The sequence below is a fragment of the Corvus hawaiiensis genome, chromosome 8 (assembly GCF_020740725.1).
Source record: "Corvus hawaiiensis isolate bCorHaw1 chromosome 8, bCorHaw1.pri.cur, whole genome shotgun sequence".
NCBI lineage: Eukaryota > Metazoa > Chordata > Aves > Passeriformes > Corvidae > Corvus > Corvus hawaiiensis.
In genome coordinates this window covers 13,275,530-13,290,829 of record NC_063220.1, presented here as the reverse complement: position 1 = coordinate 13,290,829, position 15,300 = coordinate 13,275,530, and the positions used below count along the sequence as shown (strand labels likewise).

Here is a 15,300-nt window from a genome sequence, read left to right as displayed (position 1 = left end):
ATACGCTTAAAGCCTGACCCCTCCCTGTGCATGTTAAATGCCTTCCTCTGGAAAACTGCTGTAAGGGCATTTTTGCTGTTGCTGGCACAGCAGTGTTACTGTCAGCAGACTGCCACCCCAGTGGCTGTTGTATAAAGTGCCAGTTTGTGTAACAGAAGCCTAAAACTCTTAATTGTTTGACTGTCTTTTCTCCAGTAATTAAATTATTAACTTGGGTTGTTGGTATGGATAGTTTCTAGCACGCACTTTGGATTAGACCAAGCAGGCAGCGTGAGCTAACCTTATTCTTGTCTTTCTTCAGCTGACCTTACTCCTTAACTCCAGTTAAAGTGGGTAGCAGTAGCCAAGTCATCATGATTTTGGGGCTGTGAACATGGCTTTTTAACCAGCCAGAAATGGCACAAGATCTCTACTGTCACTGTTTACTGGAACTGTCTTTGCACTGTGTTGTAGTTGCAGGGTAAATGTCCTTGATGAATGGTGCAGCAAAAGCTCCAGTTTGTTCACACAAGCTTTCCTCCTGTGGTTTGTCTTGGTTAAGATTCAGCCACCAGTTTTTTTCCACCAAAGTGCTTCTCTTGCAACAGCAGCAGTTGGGCAGTTTGTTTAACTTTACCCCCTCCTCAAGGCAGTTTCTCCTGGCTTTTTTTTCTCCTTGTGTTTGTGATTACAGAGCTGTTTTTCAGAAAACAAGTCTGGAGTTTATACAGGACCCTAATGTCTCAGAGATCTGCCTGGGACATCTAACCCACACTTCTACTAATAACAAACTCCAGTTTAGTTGCAGGGGCAGAGGAAAAGTAGGGCAAGTGAAAGAAATGAAGTTAAAGGCTTCCTTCCCTCACTTCCACAAGAGATCTTAGTGTGGCCATGTAGGCCTTCACATGGTGCCTTTGTTGACAGATCATGATATTTCATCTTTGATGCTGAGATATCTGAGGTTGCCAAGGTTAGATGACCTGTGTTTGCCCTCCTTGTTGTGATGGGACTAGTTTTGGAGGGAGTAAGTGCTGTGCTGCCTGTTTCTCTTTGGTGACTTGTCAGCCTGAGTTTTTCCCATGAATAAACTGTTCTCTGCTCAGACTCTTTCCTCATGGTTTTGGGTGAGAGCAGGCAGTGTACATGAGGGTCTCAGCTGAAGATATAAAGGGTGTTGTGTTTTTATGAATGAAGAAGCAAATTCTCTAAGGACACAGCCTCCTTGGTGCTGGCACATGCTCTGGCTTCTCACTCCCAAAACCTGTCTGCTATACCAAAACCTGTTGTGCTTCTCTAGTGGAAAACTTGGGAGTGGAAGATTGAAAGTATCAAAGTGGAATGTCAGAACTTTAAATAACTTCCTGGCATGAGACCTCCTATCGGTTCATACTGTCTTACAGTATGGTCTGGAAATTTGGATTGAGATAGTGGAACGTGCCTTTTGCTGGTTGCAGGCCACAGGAATTAAATTCTCATCTCTAGACACAGGCTGCAGGTAATCTCCAAGACCTGCTGAGTGAAGCAGGAGCAAAGTCTGTGCCATGCTCTAGGAGGTCTGAAGTCCCCCATGTCCTGCATGTGCATGATCCTGGAAGGAGGCTTAGGGAGCCGGTGTGCTTTGGCTGTCCCTGGCACCCCGAAGCAGCCCCGAAGGCTGCCGCAGCTGGGCACTGCAAGCAAATGTGAGTCATCATTGCTGTGCTGCTTTGGGGATATTGGCTGCAACCTCTTCAGCACAGACTGGCTCAGATTGATCAAATTATTCTCCATGCCCTGAGTACACAGTGTGTACTCAGGTGTGTGTTTCCCTTCTCTCTGTGCATGGAACAGCGTCCCCAGCTGCACAGCACTGTGTCCCTGTGTCACTTGCCCTGAGATAATCAGCTGTCTGCAGTCTGTCACCTTTAATGTGGCCTCATTCTTGGAGCTACAAAGCTTAATAGTATTTGTCCTGTCAAGTAGGTTCGTTCTACCTTTGTGTCCAAAAGTCTTAATATACAATTATCTATGTGGTAGAGCTGTCAGGACCTACACATCTCCTAAACACTGAACCTGAAGTTACCACCTGGTATGTGAGCACTGTAGACTGGCTAAGAGAAGATTTTCAAAGGAGCTGAGCACTCACCAGCAATTCTCACTCCCAAGAGCAATTGCTGTTTGCTAAAACTGCTCTCGAAATTTGATGGCCGTGGGAACTGCACGTCACCAGCCCAGCCCTGGGTGCACATTGCAGGAATGTGGTGGATTTTCCTATGCACTCAGGAGGTTCTGGTTCTCTGACAGGGAATTTAATAAAGCTTTATTTAAGAAAATCAGTCTCTTTTTTTGCTTGAAGGGCTTTGTGATTCTGCTGTCTCAGGTAAAGTGTGCCGTGGAATGGTTGGCAGGAGCATGCGGTGGCAGGGCAGTTGTTTAAATCTTTGGTATATTTCCTTTAAAGCTGGTGTGGCACTGAACTCCGCTCAGTTGCCCTGGCCTCTGGAGACAGGAAAGGGTTTGTGGGTTTTTTGGTTTCCCAGCTGTCTACAAAGATTGCAGAGCTGGATCTGTTTGTGACAGTCAGCAAGGTTCCTACAACAGGGATGTGCTTCCATAGCCTTACTGTCCTTCATGCTTTAGAAAGGGAAGGATAGTATACTGCCAAAGGTCTTGTTAATTGCCCAGTTTGGGTAATGCAGAGCTTGTTTCTTGTGGACCTCTTGTGGTAATACAGTACAGTCTAGAACAATTATAATGCAGTATTAAATGAAAAGGACTTTTTGATTTTTTTGGGTGAACTAACACTGAATTGGAGGCCCCTGTATTTTTATTTATAATGGAATAGCAAACAGATGTAGCAAATAATGTGAAAATGTTGACTTTAATTTATATTTTTTAATAAGAACCTGAAAAGTCTGAAGTGGAGCTCTCCCGGTGCCTCCCTGTTGACAGATTTATTTTCAGTTAAAGCAGCACTGTTTCCTGCTCTGCTTATGTATCAGCTGTACTCTGCTTACAGAACCAGTCTGGTTTTAAGAATCTGCAGAATAAGATGGAAGAAATCTAAGAATTTGAAACAAGGAAACCTTTTTCGTTTAATACTCCTCAGTGTTTCATAGTATTATGGCAACCATGACACCAGCTGTGCTGGGCTGATAGCTCTAAAAATCCTAAATCATGATGTCATGACAGCGTTAGGGAACCACAGGCCTTTCAGTGGGATTTTATGCCAAGCTGCTTGCATGGAAATAAGTCTCCAGTTCAGCATGTTGCACAACTTGAGTGGCAGCAGAAATCCTTCCAGGATGTTTTTGCACATTATATTCTGTTTTTAGCTTTTTCTATCTTCTTTCAAATCAAAACAAATGCGTAACTTCTTGAATCTATTCAGCAGGGTTAACGTAGGGCCTTTTGTTTTGGACTGTTGCATTCTGAAGAGATTCTGCACTGCAGTGGTGAGTGTGTGCAGCATGCTGACAGAAATCATGTGGCCAGTGCAGTTGTGGGAGAGGAGACGCTGAGTCCTGCACTCTTCTCCACCCCTTGCTGGCAGCAACTGCCCACAGCAATGCCAGCAGCAAGGAACGTGTCCCTGTGTGTCTGCACAAAGCCAGTGCCTCACCTGGCAGTTGCTGGTTCATGCTCTGATGCCAGGCCATGAACAAGGTCAAGGTATTCCTGCAGTTTACAACATGATGATAACTTCTTCCGTGGAGGAGGACAGGTGCATGAGGAGGGCAACATCAGCAGGCATAGCTGGACTCCGACTCCATCAGTGGCAATGCCAGCTTCAGCTACTGATGAGTGCTGCCTTTGCAGCAGCCCCGGGAGTCTCTGACCCAGGAGGCAACGGGCAGAAACTGATGTACAGGAAGTTCCACCTGCAGACGAGGAAGAGCTGAATTACTGTGTGGGTGACCATGCACTGGAACAGATTGTCTGGAGAGGCTGTGGAGATATTAAAGAACTGTCTGGATGCAATCCTGTGCCATGTGCTCTGGGATTACCCCGCATGAGCAGGAAGGTTGGACCAGATGACACACTATGATCCCTTCCAATTTTACCCATTCTGTACTTCTGTGTTACTGTGGTGCAACAGTGTGTGCCAGCCCCAGACTGTGCTGGTGCAGGTTTGCAGGGCTGTCCAGGAACTAAGAAAGAAAATGTGTTTTTCCCAGATGGGCTTCTGTCTTCAGTTTGCTCTAAGGCCAAGGTTGAATCTCCACTTAACTGTTTTGTAGTCTGAGTGCTCATCCTTTTTCCTGACACTTTAAAGAAGTGTATGGAAAGTGAAAACCATGATGTGATAGAGTTCCTGAACACCTTGAATAGTCTTATTTGTATTAAAATTGCAGGGCTGTAATTCAGAGCTGCAGTAGAAAGTAAGGCTTAAATTATGGATAGATTGAGATAAGATTTTTATTTGTGGCCTTCCCACATCCCGCAAAGAGACATGCCAACTGTGTTTTGATGTTTACTACATCAGCTTCATACTGACAAGGGTGGTGGGGTTTGGGGTTTTTTGGTTTTGTTTTTTTTCCTGGCCCCTAGCCAGGAGCTGAAGTGCAGCATCTCATTTGCATAAAACCGGAGAGATTACAGCTGCCTTCATCTCTATTACAGATGCAGGGTACCACCCGCTGAGACAACAGGTTCCAACTTGCTGTGGTCCTTTTGATTTGTGCTGCTTTCCATTTGGATCCGGAGGGAGCGGTGCATGCCGGGATAACGTGTTGTCTCTGTGGGTGGTGCCTCCCTATTAAAGGTGAGGGTAAGCATGAGCCTTTCAAGATCTTCAGTCCAGCTTGTGTTCTGCTTGCTTGTATAGATCCTCTGAATGACCTTAACTTGTAAAAGGGCAAGGATGCTTGTTAGAGCTGGGAGGAAGAAAAAGGAGCTCAAAACTGGATCAGGTAACCAATGCAAGGCTTGCAGAGGGGTGGATGTTTTCTGGAAGGCTTTTTCTGAGTATAAAAGGAGTTTGAAAAGAGTATTTAGAAAATAGCCTGGAAGTTGGAACGAGTGCTCTCTTTCTTTTGAGTGCGTGCTGGCTTCTCCTTTGAACCTGCATGAATATAGAATGGAGTGGTGCTGACAGCTGTCACTTTAGTGGCCTCTTAGTTCTGTAGCCTTTCATAAATTTAAAAGCTCACTGCCCTCAGCTTGCCAGCCTTTAGCCTTAAATTTTGCTATTTAATGGGTCCCTAAGTGCTTTATAAACCACATGCCTAAAGCACTCTTGAAATATTACACCAAACTCCAAGGTAACAGTGAACGCTTTTGAAATAGTGGAGACTTACTCTGCCTCCTCGTTGTTTTCGTGAAAATGTGATAAAACAGAAGAGCTTTTGGAAGTCAGTAAATTAAGAGAGAGGTGGTGGATCCATATTTCAGATAAGATTTGTCAAGTTCATTATGTCTACCTAGAGAGATGAAACATTGCTGGAGGTGGAGCATCTGCCCCAGCTAAAGGGAATTACATGGAAGAGGATATCAGTGAGCATCAGTTTAGGAAAGAGGTATAAGAGGTCGGACTTGGAGGAGAGAGAGTCCAAGGTGGGCACCATACTCTGGACTTCCTTTTTCTTTCCAAGTCTTGTTTGCCTATCAAAGACTGACTCCAAATGTAGTGCTTAGTTTTTCATTTGGTCTTTTGTCTTAGATAGAGGGGAGAGAGGAAGGTTCATGGCAGAGTGCAAAGGGAGGGGCCATGGAATTAGGGAGTTCTGTGACCAAAAAAAAGGTATTTTCTTTCAACGATAGCTTATTTGAGAATCTGTCAGAGTTGGAAAGAGAGTTTAGCTGCACAGCACAATAAAATCTGTCTTTTAATGGATTTGTCTTGTGATTAGATTTTTTCCATACCTATAAAGATATGAGTTAGAATGAGCTTTTCTTAAAATGAAGGGACTTTTAACAAGTCTCACCTGTGTGGATGCTCTGGTGTCTAGAATTATAGGTGTGCTTCTACTGAAACTTGCTTACTGGGAGCACCTGTAAATCCTTCTCTTTTGTCTGGCTGTTTGTTTTCACATACTTTGCGGAAATGCGACATTGTGGGGACAGTTCTTCCTCTGAAGGACTTGATTGAATTTGTCCAATGAGTTTAGACATTGTAAAGAAGCATATGCACAAGTGTCATCATGTAGGGTGCAATTCTCTATTTCCCAGACAAAAAAACTCAGTTAAACCAAGCATCATGCGTATTTATGTGCCCCAGTGAGGGTGTCCGTCCAGTGACTGCAGTGCACCAGAACCCTCTAAGGCTTGTGTTTCACTGCTGGAGGCAGACCTCCCCTGAAGCTATGGTCACCACAGGGAAATCTGATTTTCCCTCCTCCAAGGCAGAGTGCACTTGGCTTCCAAATGTCATTTGCTGGAGGTAGTTAGTACCCTTAATGAAATGAAACATGTAGGCCACCTATGGAGAGCAGCCTGCTTTGTGCTGCAGTCTGTGTTTACATGCAGGGGTTGTGGGATGAGACCTCTCTTGAACTGTGCTAGATTTGGAATGTTTTTTTGAAGCATTGAAGGAAATTCATTTAACGTTTACAGCACAGTAGTTGAATTTACAAGAACGACTGTTTTCAATCAAAAAGAAAAAAAAAAGGGAAAAAGATTGGAAGAAGGTTTAGTGCTGAGCATTACTGAAGGCAAGCTCCACTTCCTGTCGGTAGTGTGTCTGCACTCCAGTCCTGCATCCTGGTAGGATGAGCCTCTTGCTGCCATGCAGAGGAAGGGGCATAGTGCTCAAACTGGATGATGTTATGGGGGTTTTTTGCCAACAGAACTTCCACATTTATGATCTTGGCCCATTGGAGGAGAGTTGATCCAAGACAGGGCTTCCTTACTCTGATCTCTGAGCTGGGTTAGTGCTGAATGATGTGGGAGAGTTTGCAGGCTCTGCTCTCCCAGCGAGTTCAGTCTGCCAGGAAGAGAAGTGACTGGGGATCAAAACTGGGTCTTCGAGTGAAAGATTGCTTTATGTGATAAAGATCTGTTTAGGATGTTTTAAAAATCAAGAATTAAAAAATAGTCAGCTTTTTTTTCAGTGGGACATTTTTGAGCAGTGCAGCCATTCCAGCTGTGAGATCAAAGGGTAGCTGACATTTTTCAATCCATTTGCTGCCTGGTATAGAGATACTAACAAAATGAATGTTTGAAGAAATAGATCCAAATGCTGTTATTCATAATCTGCTTTTTTTTTCCTCAATGCATTTTTAGTGTTGGGAACATGCCTTCCTGACTTCTGCTAGAATAGTGCATGTTTCTTGATGAGGCAGTGGCTACAATTGTAACAACAAATGACCACTGATAATAAAGTTACGAATTTTATTTGAAATTTGAGCTACTGGTGTTTCTCTCTCTTAAGCTGGAAACTCCGTGGTGATGACCTAACTCAGCTGCCTCTCTACTGTCATCTCAATTTTGAATCAAGGCCCAATAGGCAGTGACACCAGGCTAACAAAAGAGGGCTGCAAATCTTGGTGGTCTCCCATTCAGATGGTATTGCCTTCCTTGGACAAAGGGGTGAGTAGGGCTCCTGAGTGCCACTCTGCCTCCAGGGATGGTAAACAAGGAATGGATCACTGGTGGGAGGCATTTTTTGATCACTTGACAAAGCTGGGTAGATGGGATACCACCTGACAAAGGGCTGCTGTTTAAAGGAAGATTTTGCAAGGGCTCTTAAGAACAAAAAGAAAAAAAAATAGGCCAGAAAACTGGTTTTTTTCAGGATGTAAACAGGGTGGGTGGAGGTGAAGGGGGACTTGGCCATTCTTGGGGAGCTCTGATTTAAGCCCAGAGGATACAGACAAGGGAAGGAGGGAAGAGTGCACAGATGGCTCATTGTTTTGTCTAGCTCAGCATTCTTGCATTGCTGAAGTGAAGGACAATTGTTTTAAAATCCTTTTTGCAAAGAGTGCTCTTTGCTTTCCAGCTATCCCTGGTCCTTGAGATGCAAACTGTAAACCAGGGAGACTGGTCTTAAATGCCCGTTTGTTTTGGAGGGTCAGTCCAAGGGGCCCTGGGCAGTTGCTGGGCTGCAAGGCATCGTTCCTATAAGGGAATGGGGGGGAAAGAGTACTCCTGGGAAAAATGCACTGCAGCATTTGGGGAGGAGGCAAGAACAAAAGGATGCACACGGAGGGGCTGATGCAGAACCACGTCTGGCTTGGGGGCCTTTACCAAAGCTATGAAATGTGGCATGAAACTGGCAGATACCTTACCTGCAATGATATCTGATGTACAGCATAGTTTTCTTACAGTATTTCACCTTTTTTTTGGTAGCAAATAATTCATTAGTGTAAAGAAATACTGCCATTTCTAGACTGTTATTCTTTCTGCTGCTCCAGTTGCACTGGCACAGCTCATTCCCCTCCTCCCCTGTAAATTGTTGTGGCCTTTCTGGAGCAGGGGCCTTTTTTGGCATAGTCGACAAAAATAAACCATAAAGGCAGCTGTTGTTATGAATAAGGCTCAACAGGGGAATTTTACCAGTAGAACTACAGCAGTATAATTATACTGGTAGACTAGTTACAGTAAATTTCCTCATGAAGACAAGCCTTAAGTTGACATTTCCTAGCTAAGTTGAATCCATATGTATAACCTTATTACGCAAAAATATGTCTCTGAGCCTTGAATTCTTTTTTACCCAGAAGAGTAACATTAAGCAGAAAAGCGAAGAATTTATTGTTCAGAGATAGATGGGGGATTTTCTCTAACAGAGTGGTTGTGATGGGCTGTATGCTGACCCTGGTGTTTTACTGGGCAGGTTATTCCTCCAGAAGTGATCAGGAACACGAGGAGAGTGTACCTGCTTACTGCATAAAACGTAAACAGTACTGAAATATGCTGTAAGTTGACATCTCTCTCCCAACTCTCCTCCTGTTTGAAAGACAAGCTGAGCCATTTTGCAGTTTCCATAACTGAAGTGGTTTGGCTGAGAGGCAAAACTATTTTGCCACTAGTAAAATTTTTAGGGGTAAGCCTGGAGCCACTGAAAGGAAGGTGGGGATGATGCTTTCTTTCCTCCTTTGATTTTGAAGAGGCAAAGATTTATTTTATCCTTTTGGACATTTTCTTACAACAAATGGAGTTTGTGTAACATTCACAAGCCAGGTGTTTATTTCTGTAGAACAAAAATATCAGCCTATGATTCCTAGCCCTAGGAATTTCAAGTGCTTCAAAGGAAAGATAGTCTTGCAGGAGAAGCTTAACACTTAAAGGCAGATCAGAAAAAAAATATCTGTAGTAGACTTTTCATTGCAAGTCTCCTGTTTCCCTTTTGGGAGTCTTTCACCAGCAGTCCAGTGCTTTCTTTTCCCTGGAATTACAGCTCAAGCTCCAAGGACCTTTTGCTGCCTGTTTCATTGATTAAGATGTCTCATGGTGCTCATCAGTATATTTTTAAGTGCACGCTTTGCAATGAAATGAGACTATGTAACAGCTCGCCAGGGAAGGCAGAATTGTCTTGATTTCTATAGCTGATGAAGTGAAAGATCAGGGATTGAATTCCTGATCCATCAGGATCATAGAGACATAGAGGGGTTTAGGTGGGAAGGAATCGTAAAGATCATCTAGGTCATCTAGGTCCAGTCCCCACTAGACCAGCTTGGTCAAAGCCCCATCCAGCCTGGCCTGGAACACTTCCAGGAATGGGGCATCCATAGCTCCTCTGGACAGCCCTGCGCCAGTGCCTCACCACCCTCACAGTAAAGAATTTCTTCCTAACATCGAATCTAAACCTCCTTTCTGTCATTTTAAAGGCATTCCCCCTTGCCCTGTCACTACGTGCCCTTGTCAAAAATCCTTCTCCAGCTCTCCAGCCCTTTGAGTACTGGAAGGTGCTCTAAGGTCTCCCTGGAGCCTTCTCTTCTCCAGGCTGAACAGGCCCAACTCTCTCGGCCTGTCCCCAGTCCTCTGAGCATCTTCATGGCCATCATCAGGACTCACTCCAACAGATCCATATTATTCTTAGGATGGGAGTCCCAGAGCTGGATGCAGCAGTTCAGGTAGGCTCTCACAAGAGCAGAGTAGAGGGGCAGGGCAGAACCACTTCCCTCGACCTGCTGGCCACACCTCTGGTGGTGCAGCCCAGGACACAGTTGACTTCTTGGGCTGCAGTCACACTTTGCTGGTTCGCATTGAGCATTTTGCCAACCAGCAATACATGGATGCCTACAGCTTGCTTGCAAGCTGTTGGAGTTCAGGCTCCTTAAAAGCTCCTGAATATCTTTTATGCCTCGAGTTCATTTATTGCACAGCTGAGAACTTAATTGTATGAGTGTCCTAAAAATGTGCTCATGGGTATGCTAAAGTTGCTTCTTGCATGATTTTTCTAAATGTATGTTCTTTAGCCAACAGGAAGGTAATGGGAGACACCAGTGTTTATATTCTATGTAACGTATATGAATCCTGATCCTCACCTGAGACTTTTAGGCAGTGCTGAAAAATACTAACTGTAGCTGTCAGTGGCTTGGAGTGTTTTTTCATATTCTTTCCACCCTCCTGTACTGCTTTTGAAAGGCGCTTTGTTATGCGAATAGGTTCCTCCCAGCAGCTGCAGAACTTTCCACAGTAGGAGCTAGGAAGGAGCCAGCAGACACTGCAAGGAAAGTTGGTGCCCTTTTCCCGGCTGCTCACTAAGCACAGCAGTACTGCCCTTCCCAGCCACACTGGCTCAAACTAGCCCTTTGCTAATGTTCTCTTGCCTGGTGAGGTTGCAGCTGAGCCCTTAGGTGAAGCTGTGGAGATGTATTACTGTTCCCCGTCTATCAGAGCTAAGGATTCAGTTCCAATGTGAAGCCGATCCATGTGCCGATGACAGGTTGTCTTCTCTAGTGCACTGTGTTGTGCAGTGTCTGTGTGCTTTGTTGGCAGAATCACCTCCAGCTCAGGCCAAGTGAGAGCACTGTTCTTCTGGGCCTTGTACAAATGAAGGAAGAGTAGTTCTGAAGTGCAGCATAAATAGGCAGCTTAAGTAAAATATTACAGATCTTGATAAGTTTTTTTCACTAGTGCCCTCACCCTTGTTCTGTGAATGCAATAGTAAATCCTTATTGTACTCCCAGCTTTTTTTTCCAGATCCTTTCAGTGGGCATTAAGATGATACAACTCTGCTGCAACTTCCCAGGCCATTGCAGTGAAACTGGTTGCACTTTCTTTGCCAAGAAGCCTCACTTGTGGTGCTGGTTGTGGTTGTTCAGAACCTGCACTCAACACCTCACCTGGGCTGGGACTGATTCTGCTGGCCATGAGGTGGGAAGCCAGAGTAGCTCTGTGGAGAAATGTGTGAGTCCTTGAGCTGAAACACATGGTCAGTAGTCTACCATTGATTACACCTAGATTATTTATTTTTAAGACGTTGTTTTGGAAATCATGAAGTGGTTTGGTCTTGTCAATTTAGTTATAACTGTAATGGGAGAGTAAACCATCACCTACTGGTATAGCTACAACCATGCACCATAAAATAGAGATAATAAAATGTAAGCTGTCCTCATGTGTACATCTTTTGCTGGAGTAGGGAGTGACATATCCCATGCAACCTCCTGTTTCATATTTTGTTGTTTTAGTCATTTCCCGTGTTCAGTATTTGTCCATGCTGTGCAGAATGTGGAGTTAATTTCCCAGCTTTTGCGACCTTGATAGTTGGAGTATATAAGCATTTCCTATATGATGAGTGTGTCATATTACTCTTTGAAGCAGGGAAAAATCATTATTTACATCTGAGAATCAAATTCCTAAGTAACTTGTTGAGGAGGATGAGAAGTTTGTAGCAGACAGGAGGTTCAAACCCGGGTTACCTGGATGCTGTTTTAGCACTTTGAGAGTATTCTGAAGTTTCTTGACTTGGTGTTACTAATGAGACTGATTGATGCCTTTGGCACTGATAGGGCCTTTACAGCCTTTTACCCTTAATCTACAAGCACTGTCCCTACAGGTGTGACTGTATGTTGGCACTCTCCAGAATGAGACAATAATGCTTCCAAGCCTCTAGAGCTCAAAGGGATTAACCTCCAGCAGCTAAGCATGATTCTGTCCTTCTTCCAGCTTCTGCTTTCACGGCATGGACAGAAGCCACCCCTAGATTGCCTTAACTTGCAGCCCAGCACATTAAAGTGACCAGAAAACTGATGGTGGTTCACTTTAACATACAATGCTGGAGATAGCACAGTTCAGGAGCTGTTTCCAGGTGGCTGGGCGGGAGCTGAGTATAGGAAACACTTCTGTCAAAACGAGTTTAACTCAAGTGTTTGTGAGTTGTCTGTCAGCTGTGGGTCCAGCAAACACGGTTGTGGATACAGAGTATCGGTGGAATAAGTTCGTACCTGTGTTCTCAGCCATGATGCTTTGTAGGATCACTTGGGTTGGAAGGGACCTCCAGAAGTTTCCAGTTGATGCTTTCTCAGAGGGCCGACTTCCCTGGATCACATCCCTGGATCCTGTTCTGGAGTTTGATCACTCTCTAGTGACACTGTATGAAACAGTTGTGTCTGCAGAATTAGGAATAAGGTTGACTTGTCTCTGTAGGTTTAGAGGAAAAAACAACTTATCTGTTGTATCAACATTTGTTGTTTACAGAGACAATTTTGTAAAAACGAAATCTAAACTGTGAGTCTCCAGGCTTCAGGGACAAGATTGTCACTGGCTGAGTTTTGAAGAAGCTGAATAATAAAATCTGTGAAATCAGTATTATGTATGTGTGAGCAAAACTGTACCTTGTCTCCTCTTTCCCCTCTGCCCTGTAACAGCTCCTCCCTCGTTGAATGGTAGCTCAGTGAAGTGCAGTTCTGTTTTCATACTGGCCAGCACAAATCAATTCACAAATTTTACTCAGATCTATCTCAATGTAAGCTTTCTAAGTGGATCCTACATGAGTATGTCAGAAAGCTGACAAACACGCCTCCAAATAACTGCAGAGTCAGTGCCTCTGCATCTGTTTGGATTTAGATGTTGGAATAAATCTCTAAAAACTATTTAACTTTCTAGAAGAGTTTTCCATTTGGTGTTGATGGCTTACACATTTGATATGATGTACTGCAAGAGCAAGCTCTAAGCAGCAGCTGCCATAGACTGACATCTCTGAGCACTGTGTCACTCACTTTCCAACCTTGATTTTACATGAACAGAAATCTTTGAGCATGTGTTCATTTTATGTTTGTATTTGCCCTGCTTATACATGAAGTTTTTCTTAAATCAAGCTACAAAGGAGTCCAGTAAGCTTGTGTGTGTGAGTTTGGGGTGGTAGGAGCTCATGGAATTTCCTGCTGAGCACTCTGAAGAGATAACCATCTGACATCCAGATAACCACCCCCTGCTTCTCAAAAATGTTTTTATGCGAATGCATACTTTTTAAATGTCAGGAAACAATCCAGGAGAATATGTGAGTAAGCAGGTAGGTTTTGGCTGAAATAACACTTCTGGATGTTTTTTAAGCCTTTTATATAAAGGAGTTGCTGTGCCTATTTTCTTATGAAATTGCTTCACAGGAGCCTCCCAGCATGCCATCGGGGTTCTCGGAGGAGAGTTTTATACTGTTTGACAGCTGCACTAGAAACGACTGCTTCCTGTTAGGCAAGATGCTGGAAGCACTAGGTAGGGTCCCCTTTTTTCTTTTTCTTTTTTTTTTCCCCTGAAGCTCTGGAATCAGAGTCATTTGCTTATGGTGGGCAGAAATTGTGCAGTGCACCTGGAACTTGAATTCAGAAGACTGGCTGTGTATAATCTTGTTTGAGGCACATCAGCTCTTGTCCAATGTCCTTTCCAGGAGATGGAGACACTGAAGTATTTAGCTCAGTGGCTGTTGAAAATTTCTCCTTTGGTTTTAGACAGACCACCCTTCGTATTCCTTGTTAGGGGGCAGTGAAAGGGAAGTGATTCAAGTGATTCTCAGGGAGGACCTATGAAGTCAGTCACTGGCTACCCTGATGCTTTTTGAGACACCAGTCCTCTGTGTTGCTAATAGTAGTGTCTTTGCTACCTAATAGAAAAATCTTCTGAGATGGGTATTAGCTCTGCAGCCTTAAAACAATATTGAGGTTTGGACTCTGAAGTACTTTGGTCTCATCAGGCTGAGTGCTGGATACTGCCAGTCACCTTGGTTTGACCAGCTTCTCAAACTTCTGAAAGGTCCTGAGAGGCTGATCTGGAGTACTGAAAGCTATGAATTGGCAATTTCTGTGTTGGGGTTTTTTTTGGTGGGTGGGCTGGGGATTGTGGGTAGAATTAAAATTGCTACTGATGCAAACAACAGCAGCTCTTCCTGATGTCAGGTTTAGAAATGTAGCAATACTATATTTCTGCAGCCTTCAAAATTATATCAGAGTAGCTCACCAGCAGCAGAACAGGTAACTAACTATCTTTCTAGAAAGACGTGGACGGATGCAATTAAGGAATTGAAGTAAAAGGCATCTTAAGTGGCTTCAGAAAAGTAGTGGTGAAGGAGCTGAAAACTGAGTCTAAGACAAGTCGTTTCAGAGTACTGTGACCTTGCTTCCCAGAAGAGACATGGTTTATCTCCCTGAAGCTATTGGGAGTGCAGCTGTGACTTCTGAAAGTACAGTCCTAACTATCCCCAAACAGCCTGAAAGGGCTTTCTTCTTGTTCCCAGGCTGAAATAATCATGGTGATTTCCCTATGTAAACTCCCTTTTCCAGGGATTGGTTCACCTAATATATTTATATGCACATACTCTTAAACTCTCAAAAAATAAACACCTGGTACACTCTGCTCCTTGTACAGAGCTGTGTAGCTTTCAAAAGCAGAATTGCAGAAATACTGCCATTTGCACTGCAGTGAAGCAAACCTTCTCTCCTTCCTTGTAAAAGTGAGAATGAAAATGCTTTGGCAAATAGCTTTGATTTAAACTGAAAAGCCTCTGGTTTTCAGAGCTGCTTTTAAAGCAAAGGGCTACTTTGGCTTTTGATCCTCTTAAGCTGGGTTATTTGATGTGAAAAACGCCCTGGGTACTCTGCTGCAGAGGGGAGCAGCTTTTCAGTTCTCTGTGTGTGGCTTCAGGAGAGGGCCTGGCAGAGCATGGGGTGCTGAGGGGCTCAGGGGGGCCTGGTTGCACAGCTCTGTAAATAAAGGGGCCTCTATTTCTTTGGATTCTTTTGCTGGAACTAAGTATCGTGATCAGTGAAACTCTTACCTCATTAAAGGAACAAGCTAGGCTCCTCCAGCATATGCGCAGTGCTGCAGTGTGGTTTGTTCTGCTGAGCTGATTTGCTGAACAGATAAAGGGAGTTTTAACCCAAAGAATGGCATGTAATGTATGACCTTGGCTTTTGAAAGGTTTATTTTTGTTCTTTTGACAAAATAAGGTTTTAATATTAAATATGG

The 15,300-nt window shown here is 43.9% G+C and overlaps 1 protein-coding gene across 2 annotated transcripts in view; it reads left to right on the top strand.

The window, feature by feature from the left end:
• Positions 1 to 15,300, top strand: part of SUFU (SUFU negative regulator of hedgehog signaling) — a 91,092-nt gene that overhangs the window by 6,396 nt on the left and 69,396 nt on the right. The gene's annotated exons all lie outside the window — the stretch shown is intronic.